Here is a 10,930-nt window from a genome sequence, read left to right on the forward strand (position 1 = left end):
CTGTGGCTGCTTTGCACAACTTGCAGAACTCTATGTGATACAAACCGTACAAGACACATGTCTTAAAAGCTACTCCTTTGGGAAGTCTAGAAACACATCATTCAATTCTATAAGAGATTAACATTGCAAATTATCAGCAAATTAATTGCCCAGGGCAAGAACCCAAGCCAGCTTTATAATATTTAATTTCCTCTTGACCCTTCTATGACTGATATTTGATAGGCAATACTGAGTCTTTCCTGTGGCACCTGATTTCTAAGTGTGGACTTGTGCTTATCATCATGGTAAAACACTCAGGCATAAACTCTACTGACAGAAATCCAGTTGGAAATTAACACCATCAGAATATCCTGGAATGTAATATATTATTGTCATGTATAAGCACTAAAAATAAAAAAAGTAATTTTTGTAAGCTAATATTTATAAATTTTATAATGTTCACGAATTTTCCAGTATATGTGGATATATTAAATTACTATTCTTATAGGAATTCTTAAAACCCCACAATATCATGCGCCAATGAATCTTTTAAATTTTCTGAATTCTACTGCATCATTCAACAAATGCTGGTTGAACCCTTTGTTGTACTCAATACACTTCACAGAAGAATACAACAAATCAGATACACATTTTGGTCCTAAAAGTTTATGATTCAGTAGAAGAAATGAGACAGACATACATGTGGTAGGCAGATTATTAACCACACAAAGATGTCCACTCCTCAGTCTCTACAACCTGTCAGTATGTTACCCTAGATGGCAAAAGGGACTTTTGTGATTTGTGATTAAGATTAAGCACTTTGTGATGAAAGTGATTATCCTGGATTATTTGAATGGGTTTGGACTAATCCCGTGATTCCTTAAAATCAGAGAAACTTCTCCAAATGTGCAGTCAGAAGGAGATGTAAATGATTCACATTACTGGTTTTGAAGGTAAAGGGGGCCATAAGCCAAAGATTGTGAATAGCCTCAAGAATCTGGAAGAGGCAAGGAAATGAATTCTCCCCTAGAACCTCCAGAAAGAAATACAGTCCTGTCCACAAATTGATCTTAGCCAAGTGAGAGCCATGACAGATTTCTTACTTCCAGAACTATAAGGTAGAAAATGTGCATTGCTCTAAGTTATTAATTTGTGGCAATTTGCCATAGTAGTAATAGGAAACTAATATAATGCATAATTTATACGAGTTAGAAAGGGCCAATTGTTATAGAAGAAATACAATGATTGAGATATTAAATTAAGATTAGCATGACAAAATTGACTATATTTATCCTCTTTCTTAACTCCAGATTTGTATTCCTTTTGTATTTGTATTGTTACAAATATCAAAATATCAAAATAGCATCATAATGTCTTCCTTATCTTCCCAGGAGCTCTGCAGCAAAAAGCTAAGAAGACCATGCACATGAGGTGAATGACTCATACAAGATGGGAAGCTGGCTAACTGGTTAGCCCTGAATTTAACAAAGTTAACACCCAAGAGAAAGTTTCCAAACTTTGACTAAGCCAAAAGTAAGTTTCTGGGATCAAAATGACAAGTTCATGATAGAATCCTACATGGTATTTATTTGAATACCATGCTATTTAAATAAAACCTTGTTTTCCCTTTAAAAATGTATTCATAAAACATTCCTCGAGTCCTCAACAAGATAAAGAAACTGGGACCAAATATTGATACTTTTGCTGTAGTCTGCATGGTGAGTCAAGGATAGAGTTGTAATTGCTAAAATGTCTGGCCTAATGGAAAAGATTTTTTTTTAATTTTTTATTTTTTATAAACATATATTTTTATCCCCAGGGGTACAGGTCTGTGAATCACCAGGTTTACACACTTCACAGCACTCACCAAAGCACATACCCTCCCCAATATCCATAATCCCACACCCTTCTCCCGAAGCCCCTCCCCCCAGCAACCCTCAGTTTGTTTTGTGAGATTAAGAGTCACTTATGGTTTGTCTCCCTCCCAATCCCATCTTGTTTCATTGATTCTTCTCCTACCCACTTAAGCCCCTATGTTGCATCACCACTTCCTCATATCAGGGAGATCATATGATAGTTGTCTTTCTCTGCTTGACTTATTTCGCTAAGCATGACACGCTCTAGTTCCATCCATGTTGTCGGAAATGGCAAGATTTCATTTCTTTTGATGGCTGCATAGTATTCCATTGTGTATATATACCACATCTTCTTGATCCATTCATCTGTTGATGGACATCTAGGTTCTTTCCATAGTTTGGCTATTGTGGACATTGCTGCTATAAACATTCGGGTGCACGTGCCCCTTTGGATCACTACGTTTGTATCTTTAGGGTAAATGCCCAATAGTGCAATTGCTGGGTCATAGGGCAGTTCTATTTTCGACATTTTGAGGAACCTCCATGCTGTTTTCCAGAGTGGCTGCACCAGCTTGCATTCCCACCAACAGTGGAGGAGGGTTCCCCTTTCTCCGCATCCTCGCCAGCATCTGTCATTTCCTGACTTGTTGATTTTAGCCATTCTGACTCGTGTGAGGTGATATCTCATTGTGGTTTTGATTTGTATTTCCCTGATGCCGAGTGATATGGAGCACTTTTTCACGTGTCTGTTGGCCATCTGGATGTCTTCTTTGCAGAAATGTCTGTTCATGTCCTCTGCCCATTTCTTGATTGGATTATTTGCTCTTTGGGTGTTGAGTTTACTAAGTTCTTTATAGATTCTGGACACTAGTCCTTTATCTGATATGTCGTTTGCAAATATCTTCTCCCATTCTGTCAGTTGTCTTTTGATTTTGTTAACTGTTTCCTTTGCTGTGCAAAAGCTTTTGATCTTGATGAAATCCCAATAGTTCATTTTTTCCCTTGCTTCCCTTGCCTTTTGCGTTGTTCCTAGGAAGATGTTGCTGTGGCTGAGATTGAAGAGGTTGCTGCCTGTGTTCTCCTCAAGGATTTTGATGGAGTCCTTTCTCACATTGAGGTCCTTCATCCATTTTGAATCACCAGAGATTTCTGCTCTGACCTTTATGATTTCTCTTCTCCTGCTGGGCTTAGGGTTTCTTTCTTGGTCTTTCTCCAGCTCCTTTAGGTGTAGGGTTAGGTTGTGTACCTGAGTCTATTTCCGTGTGTAGTGTAAGGAAATATTCCAATTTCAATTTTCTGCATGTGGCTGTCCAATTTTCTCAGCACCATTTATTGAAGAGGCTGTCTTTTTTCCATTGGACAGTCTTTTCTGCTTTGTCAAAGATTAGTTGACTATAGAGTTGAGGGTCTATTTCTGGGATCTCTATTCTGTTCCATTGATCTATGTGTCTGTTTTTGTGCCAGTACCATGCTGTCTTGATGATGACAGCTTTGTAATAGAGCTTGAAGTCCGGAATTGTGATGCCACCAACGTTGGCTTTCTTTTTCAATATCCCTTTGGCTATTCGAGGTCTTTTCTGGTTCCATATAAATTTTAGCATTATTTGTTCCATTTCTTTGAAAAAGATGGATGGTACTTTGATAGGAATTGCATTAAATGTGTAGATTGCTTTAGGTAGCATAGACATTTTCACAATATTTATTCTTCCAATCCAGGAGCATGGAACATTTTTCCATTTCTTTGTGTCTTCCTCAATTTCTTTCATGAGTACTTTATAGTTTTCTGAGTATAGATTCTGTGCCTCTTTGGTTAGGTTTATTCCTAGGTATTTTATGGTTTTGGGTGCAATTGTAAATGGGATTGACTCCTTAATTTCTCTTTCTTCTGTCTTGCTGTTGGTGTAGAGAAATGCAACTAATTTCTGTGCATTGATTTTATATCCTGACACTTTACTGAATTCCTGTATAAGTTATAGCAGTTTGGGAGTGGAGTCTTTTGGGTTTTCCACATATAGTATCATATCATCTGCGAGGAGTGATAATTTGATTTCTTTGCCGATTTGGATGCCTTTAATTTCCTTTTGTTGTCTGATTGCTGAGGCTAGGACCTCTAGTACGATGTTGAATAGCAGTGGTGATAATGGACATCCCTGCCGTGTTCCTGACCTTAGCAGAAAAGCTTTCAGTTTTTCTCCATTGAGAATGATATTTGCGGTGGGTTTTTCATAGATGGCTTTGATGATATTAAGGTATGTGCCCTCTATCCCTATACTTTGAAGAGTTTTGATCAGGAAGGGATGCTGTACTTTGTCAAATGCTTTTACAGCATCTATTGAGAGTATCATATGGTTCTTGTTCTTTCTTTTATTGATGTGTTGTATCACATTGACTGATTTGCGGATGTTGAGCCAACCTTGCAGCCCTTCAATAAATCCCACTTGACGTGGTGAATAATCCTTTTAATGTACTGTTGAATCCTATTGGCTAGTATATTGTTGAGTATTTTCACATCTGTGTTCATCAAGGATATTGGTCTATAGTTCTCTTTTTTGATGGGATCCTTGTCTGGTTTTGGGATCAAGATGATGCTGGCCTCATAAAATGAGTTTGGAAGTTTTCCTTCCATTTCTATTTTTTGGAACAGTTTCAGGAGAATAGGAATTCTTCTTAAAATGTTTGGTAGAATTCCCCTGGGAAGCCGTCTGGCCATGGGCTTTTGTTTGTTTGGAGATTTTTAATGACTGTTTCAATCTCCTTACTGGTTATGGGTCTGTTCAGGTTTTCTACTTCTTCCTGGTTCAGTTGTGGTAGTTTATATGTTTCTAGGAATGCATCCATTTCTTCCAGATTGTCAAATTTGTTGGCGTAGAGTTGCTCATAGTATGTTTTTATAATAGTTTGTATTTCTTTGGTGTTAGTTGTGATCTCTCCTCTTTCATTCATGATTTTTTTATTTGGGTCCTTTCTCTTTTCTTTTTGATAAGTCTGGCCAGGGGTTTATCAATTTTATTAATTCTTTCAAAGAACCAGCTCCTAGTTTCGTTGATTTGCTCTATTGTCTTTTTGGTTTCTATTTCATTGATTTCTCCTCTGATCTTTATGATTTCTCTTCTCCTGCTGAGCTTAGGGTTTCTTTCTTGTTCTTTCTCCAGCTCCTTTAGGTGTAGGGTTAGGTTGTGTACCTGAGACCTTTCTTGTTTCTTGAGAAAGGCTTGTACCACTATATATTTTCCTCTCAGGACTGCCTTTGTTGTGTCCCACAGATTTTGAACCGTTGTATTTTCATTATCATTTGTTTCCATGATTTTTTTCAATTCTTTTTTAATTTCCCGGTTGAACCATTCATTCTTTAGAAGGATGCTGTTTAGTCTCCATGTATTTGGGTTCTTTCCGAACTTCCTTTTGTGGTTGAGTTCTAGCTTTAGAGCATTGTGGTGAAAATATGCAGGGAATGATCCCAATCTTTTGATACCAGTGGAGTCCTGATTTAGGACCGAGGATGTGATCTATTCTGGAGAATGTTCCATGTGCACTAGAGAAGAATGTGTATTCTGTTGCTTTGGGATGAAATGTTCTGAATATATCTGTGATGTCCATCTGTTCCAGTGTGTCGTTTAAGGCCTTTATTTCCTTGCTGATCTTTTGCTTGGATGATTAGTCCATTTCAGTGAGGGGAGTGTTAATGTCCCCTACTATTATTGTATTATTGTTGATGTGTTTCTTTGATTTTGTTATTAATTGGTTTATATAATTGGCTGCTCCCACGTTGGGGGCATAGATATTTAAAATTGTTAAATCTTCTTGTTGGACAGACCCTTTGAGTATGATGTAGTGTCCTTCCTCATCTCTTATTATAGTCTTAGGCTTAAAATCTAATTGATCTGATATAAGGATTGCCACTCCTGCTTTCCTCTGATGTCCATTAGCATGGTAAATTCTTTTCCACCCCCTCACTATAAATCTGGAGGTGTCTTCGGGCTTAAATTGAGTTTCTTGGAGGCAACATATAGATGGGTTTTGTTTTTTTATCCATTCTGATACCCTGTGTCTTTTGACAGGGGCATTTAACCCATTCACATTCATGGTAACTATTGAGAGATATGAATTTAGTGCCATTGTATTGCCTGTAAGGTGATTGTTACTGTATATGGTCTCTGTTTCTTTCTGATCTACCACTTGTAGGCTCTCTCTTTGCTTAGAGGACCCCTTTCAATATTTCCTGTAGAGCTGGTTTGGTGTTTGCAAATTCTTTCAGTTTTTGTTTGTCCTGGAAGCTTTTAATCTCTCCTTCTATTTTCAATGATAGCCTAGCTGGATATAGTATTCTTGGCTGCATGTTTTTCTCGTTTAGTGCTCTGAAAATATCATGCCAGCTCTTCTGGCCTGCCAGGTCTCTGTGGATAAGTCAGCTGCCAATCTAATATTTTTACCATTGTATGTTACAGACTTCTTTCCCGGGCTGCTTTCAGGATTTTCTCTTTGTCACTGAGACTGTAACTTTTACTATTAGGTGATGGGGTGTGGGCCTATTCTTATTGATTTTGAGAGGCGTTCTCTGAACCTCCTGAATTTTGATACTCGTTCCCTTTGCCATATTGGGGAAATTCTCCTCAATAATTGTCTCCAGTATACCTTCTGCTCCCCTCTCTCTTTATTCTTCTTCTGGAATCCCAATTATTCTAATGTTGTTTTGTCTTATGGTGTCACTTATCTCTCGAATTCTCCCCTCGTGGTCCAGTAGCTGTTTGTCCCTCTTTTGCTCAGCTTCTTTATTCTCTGTCATTTGGTCTTCTATATCACTAATTCTTTCTTCTGCCTCATTTATCCTAGCAGTGAGAGTCTCCATTTTTTATTGCACCTCATTTATAGCTTTTTTTATTTCAACTTGGTTAGATTTTAGTTCTTTTATTTCTCCAGAAAGGGCTTTTATATCCCCCGAGAGGGTTTCTCTAATATCTTCCATGCCTTTTTCGATTCCGGCTAGAACCTTGAGAATTGTCATTCTGAACTCTAGATCTGACATATTACCAATGTATGTATTGATTAGGTCCCTAGCCTTGGTACTGCCTCTTGTTCTTTTTTTTGTGTTGAATTTTTCCGTCTTGTCATTTTGTCCAGATAAGAGTATATGAAGGAGCAAGTAAAATACTAAAAGTGTGGCAACATCCCCAGGAAAATATGCTTTAACCAAATTAGAAGAGATCCCCAATCGTGAGGGGGGAGAAAGAGGATAAAAAGAGGTTCAAAAAGGAAGAAAGAAAAAAAAAAGTAAAAAGAAAAAAAAAGAAAAGAATTTAAAAAAGAGAACAAATAAGAAAAATGTAAAATAGGAAAAATATATATATTGGATAAACTAGTTAACAAACGTTAAAAAAGAAAATGGTAAAAGTTAAAAAAAAAATTACCAGAAGGCGAGAAAAAAAAACAAAAAATGAAAAGAAAAAATTAAATTAACTGCAAGACTAAAAAAAATCACAGGGAAAAAGCCATGAGTTCCGTGCTTTGCTTTCTCCTCCTCTGGAATTCTGCTGCTCTCCTTGGTATTGAAACCGCACTCCTTGGTAGGTGAACTTGGTCTCAGCTGGATTTCTTGTTGATCTTCTGGGGGAGGGGCCTGTTGTAGTGATTCTCAAGTGTCTTTGCCCCAGGCGGAATTGCACCGCCCTTACCAGGGGCCGGGGTGAGTAATCCGCTCGGGTTTGCTTTCAGGAGCTTTTGTTCCCTGAGGGCTTTCCGTAGAGTTCTGGAGGACGCGAATACAAATGGTGGCCTCCTGATCTCCGGCCCGGAGGAGCCGAGAGCCCAGGGCCCTACTCCTCAGTGTGCCCTCAGAGAACAGCGCCCAGTTACTCCCATCTACCTGACCTCCGGCCATGCTCTGAGCTCACCGAGCCTGCGACCGGTTCAAGGTAACACCGAGCTGCTAGCTTACAGTCGGCTCTGTCTCTGTAGCCGGCTTTCCCGTTCCAATACCCGCAAGCTCTGTGACACTCAGACACCACCCCCCGATCCTTTTGTGACCCTGAGCGACCTTAGGCCACGCTGACCCCGCATGGGCTTCGCCCCAGTTTAGCCTCTGGAGCTATGTCCCTCAGCGGAACAGACTTTTAAAAGTCCTGATTTTGTGCGCTGTTGCTCCGCCGCTTGCTGGGAGCTGGCCCCTCCCCCCGGGGTCTATCTTCCCGTCGCTTTGGATTCACTTCTCTGCTGGTCCTACCTTTCAGAAAGTGGTTGTTTTTCTGTTTCCCGAATTGCTGTTCTTCTTCTCTTCAATCTGCCATGGATTTTCAGGTGTTTGCATTCTTTAGATTAGCTATCTAGCTGATCTCCGGCTAGCTGAAGCAGTCTCAGCCTGCTACTTCTCCACCATCTTGACTCCTCCTCCAAATGGAAAAGATTTAAAAAATGAAAGAAGGGGAAAAAAAGTGAATCCAGGTGGGATTCAATAAAAATAATACCTTGTACATATATATATGCATATTTATGTATGATCATGCTTAATATTTATAACAGTGCTGAAAAGTTATTATCCTGGCTCACTGATGAGGAAACTAAGGTCCCATAGGTTCAATGACTTATTACTAAACAGCAATGCCCAGACTTAAAATCAAAGAGTAACTAGAAATTTATACATCTTTTTCTTTTTTTCTAATACCATCCAGAAAAAGGTACTAGATTGTAGGTCTCTTGAGGACAAGGGCCAGGAATATTAGTAACACTATTATAGATCCAGCAGTAAAGACAATGCCTGCAATAAGAGGAACTCAAAAATAATTGTGAAATGAAAGAATGCTATTCTCCCTGTATGCTCCGTCACCATGCAGTTCTTGGCAAGAACACAAGACAGCATACATTTTGATAAACCCCTCAAGTCATTCTAGCCACAGGTTTTAACCTTTCAGACATATCTACATCACCTGTGGAGATTTTAAAATTCAGACACCTTGATGGATAAAATAAAGGACCCATCTCTAGGTTGTCTACAAGAGACTGAGTTGAGATATAAAGACACACACACAGAGTGAAGGAATAGAAGAAGATATTCCATGCAAATGGAAATGAAAAGAAAGTTGGTATAGTAATATTAACATCAGACAAAAATAGGCATTAAATCAAAGGCTGTACCAAGAGAAAAAAAGAAAGGGATTACATAATAATAAAAGAGTCAATTCAACAAGAAGATATATTTGCAAACATTTATGCACCCAAGAGAGGACTACCTACATACATAAAGTAAATATTAACAGATACAAACAGAAAATAACAGTAATGGAATAATAATAGAGGATTTTAACACCCCACTTAAATTAATGGATAGATCATCCAGATGGGAAATTAATAGGGAGACAGTAGCATTGAAAGACACATTAGACCCGATGGACATAATAGATATATAAAGAATATTCTATCCAAAAGCAGCAGAATACACATTCTTCTCAAGTAGACATCGAACATTCTCCAGGAAAGATCACATGTTAGATCACAAAGAAAGTCTCAATAAATTTAAAAAGCTTGAAATCATATGAAACATTTTTCTAACCACAATTCTATGAAACTAGAAATCATTTACAAGAAGGAAATTGGAAAAAAACACAAACATGTGAACACTGAACATGCAACTAAACAACCGTTGGTGAATAAGGAAATCAAAGAGGAAACCCAGAAATACATAGAGACAAATGAAAATGAAAATCCAATGCTCCAAGATTCATGTACTTAGTAAAAGCATCTCCAAGAGGGAAGTTTCTAGCAATATGGGCGGAATTTGAGGAACAAGAAAAGTCTCAAATAAACAGTCTAACCTTATACTTAAATTAGAAAAAGAAGAACAAACAAATCCTAGTTAGTAGAAGGAAGGAAATAAATATCAGAGTGGAAATAAATGAAATAGAGGCTACAAAGACAATAAAAAAGATTAGTGAAACTAAGGGCTAGGTCTTTAAAAAAAATACAGCTGATAACCCTTTAGCCAGACTAATCAAGAAAGATAGAGGGCCCAAACAAAGAAAATAAGAAATGAAAGAGAAGACGTTACGACCAATACCAATTCTATGACCCTATAGAGGGTCATAGAAGACTACTGAAAATGATTATACACCAACAAATTGGACAACACAGAAGAATTGGATAAATTCCTAAGAATATACAACATACTAAGAATTGGAACATACCAAAGAAGAAATGGAAGATATGAACAGGCCTATTACTATTTTTTTATTTTTTATTTTTTATAAACATATAATATATTTTTATCCCCAGGGGTACAGGTCTGTGAAATGCCCGGTTTACACACTTCACAGCACTCACCAAAACACAGACCCTCACCAATGTCCATAATCCCACTGCCCTTCTCCCAACCCCCCTCCCCCCAGCAACCCTCAGTTTGTTTTGTGAGATTAAGAGTCACTTATGGTTTGTCTCCCTCCCAATCCAATCTTGTTTCATTGATTCTTGTCCTACCCCCTTAAGCCCCCATGTTGCATCACCACTTCCTCATATCAGGGAGATCATATGATAGTTGTCTTTCTCTGCTTGACTTATTTCACTAAGCATGATACGCTCTAGTTCCAACCATGTTGTCGCAAATGGCAAATTTCATTTCTTTTGATGGCTGCATAGTATTCCATTGTGTATATATACCACATCTTCTTGATCCATTCATCTGTTGATGGACATCTAGGTTCTTTCCATAGTTTGGCTATTGTGGACATTGCTGCTATAAACATTCGGGTGCACGTGCCCCTTTGGATCACTATGTTTGTATCTTTAGGGTAAATACCCAGTAGTGCTATTGCTGGGTCATAGGGTAGTTCTATTTTCAACATTTTGAGGAACCTCCATGCTGTTTTCCAGAGTGGCTGCACCAGCTTGCATTCCCACCAACAGTGGAGGAGGGTTCCCCTTTCTCCGCATCCTCACCAGCATCTGTCATTTCCTGACTTGTTGATTTTAGCCATTCTGACTCGTGTGAGGTGATATCTCATTGTGGTTTTGATTTGTATTTCCCTGATGCCGAGTGATATGGAGCACTTTTTCACGTGTCTGTTGGCCATCTGGATGTCTTCTTTGCAGAAATGTCTGTTCATGTCCTCTGC

This window comes from Mustela putorius, unplaced genomic scaffold, assembly GCF_011764305.1.
Source record: "Mustela putorius furo isolate JIRA1106 unplaced genomic scaffold, ASM1176430v1.1 tig00003834_pilon_pilon_pilon, whole genome shotgun sequence".
NCBI classification, from domain to species: Eukaryota; Metazoa; Chordata; class Mammalia; order Carnivora; family Mustelidae; genus Mustela; species Mustela putorius.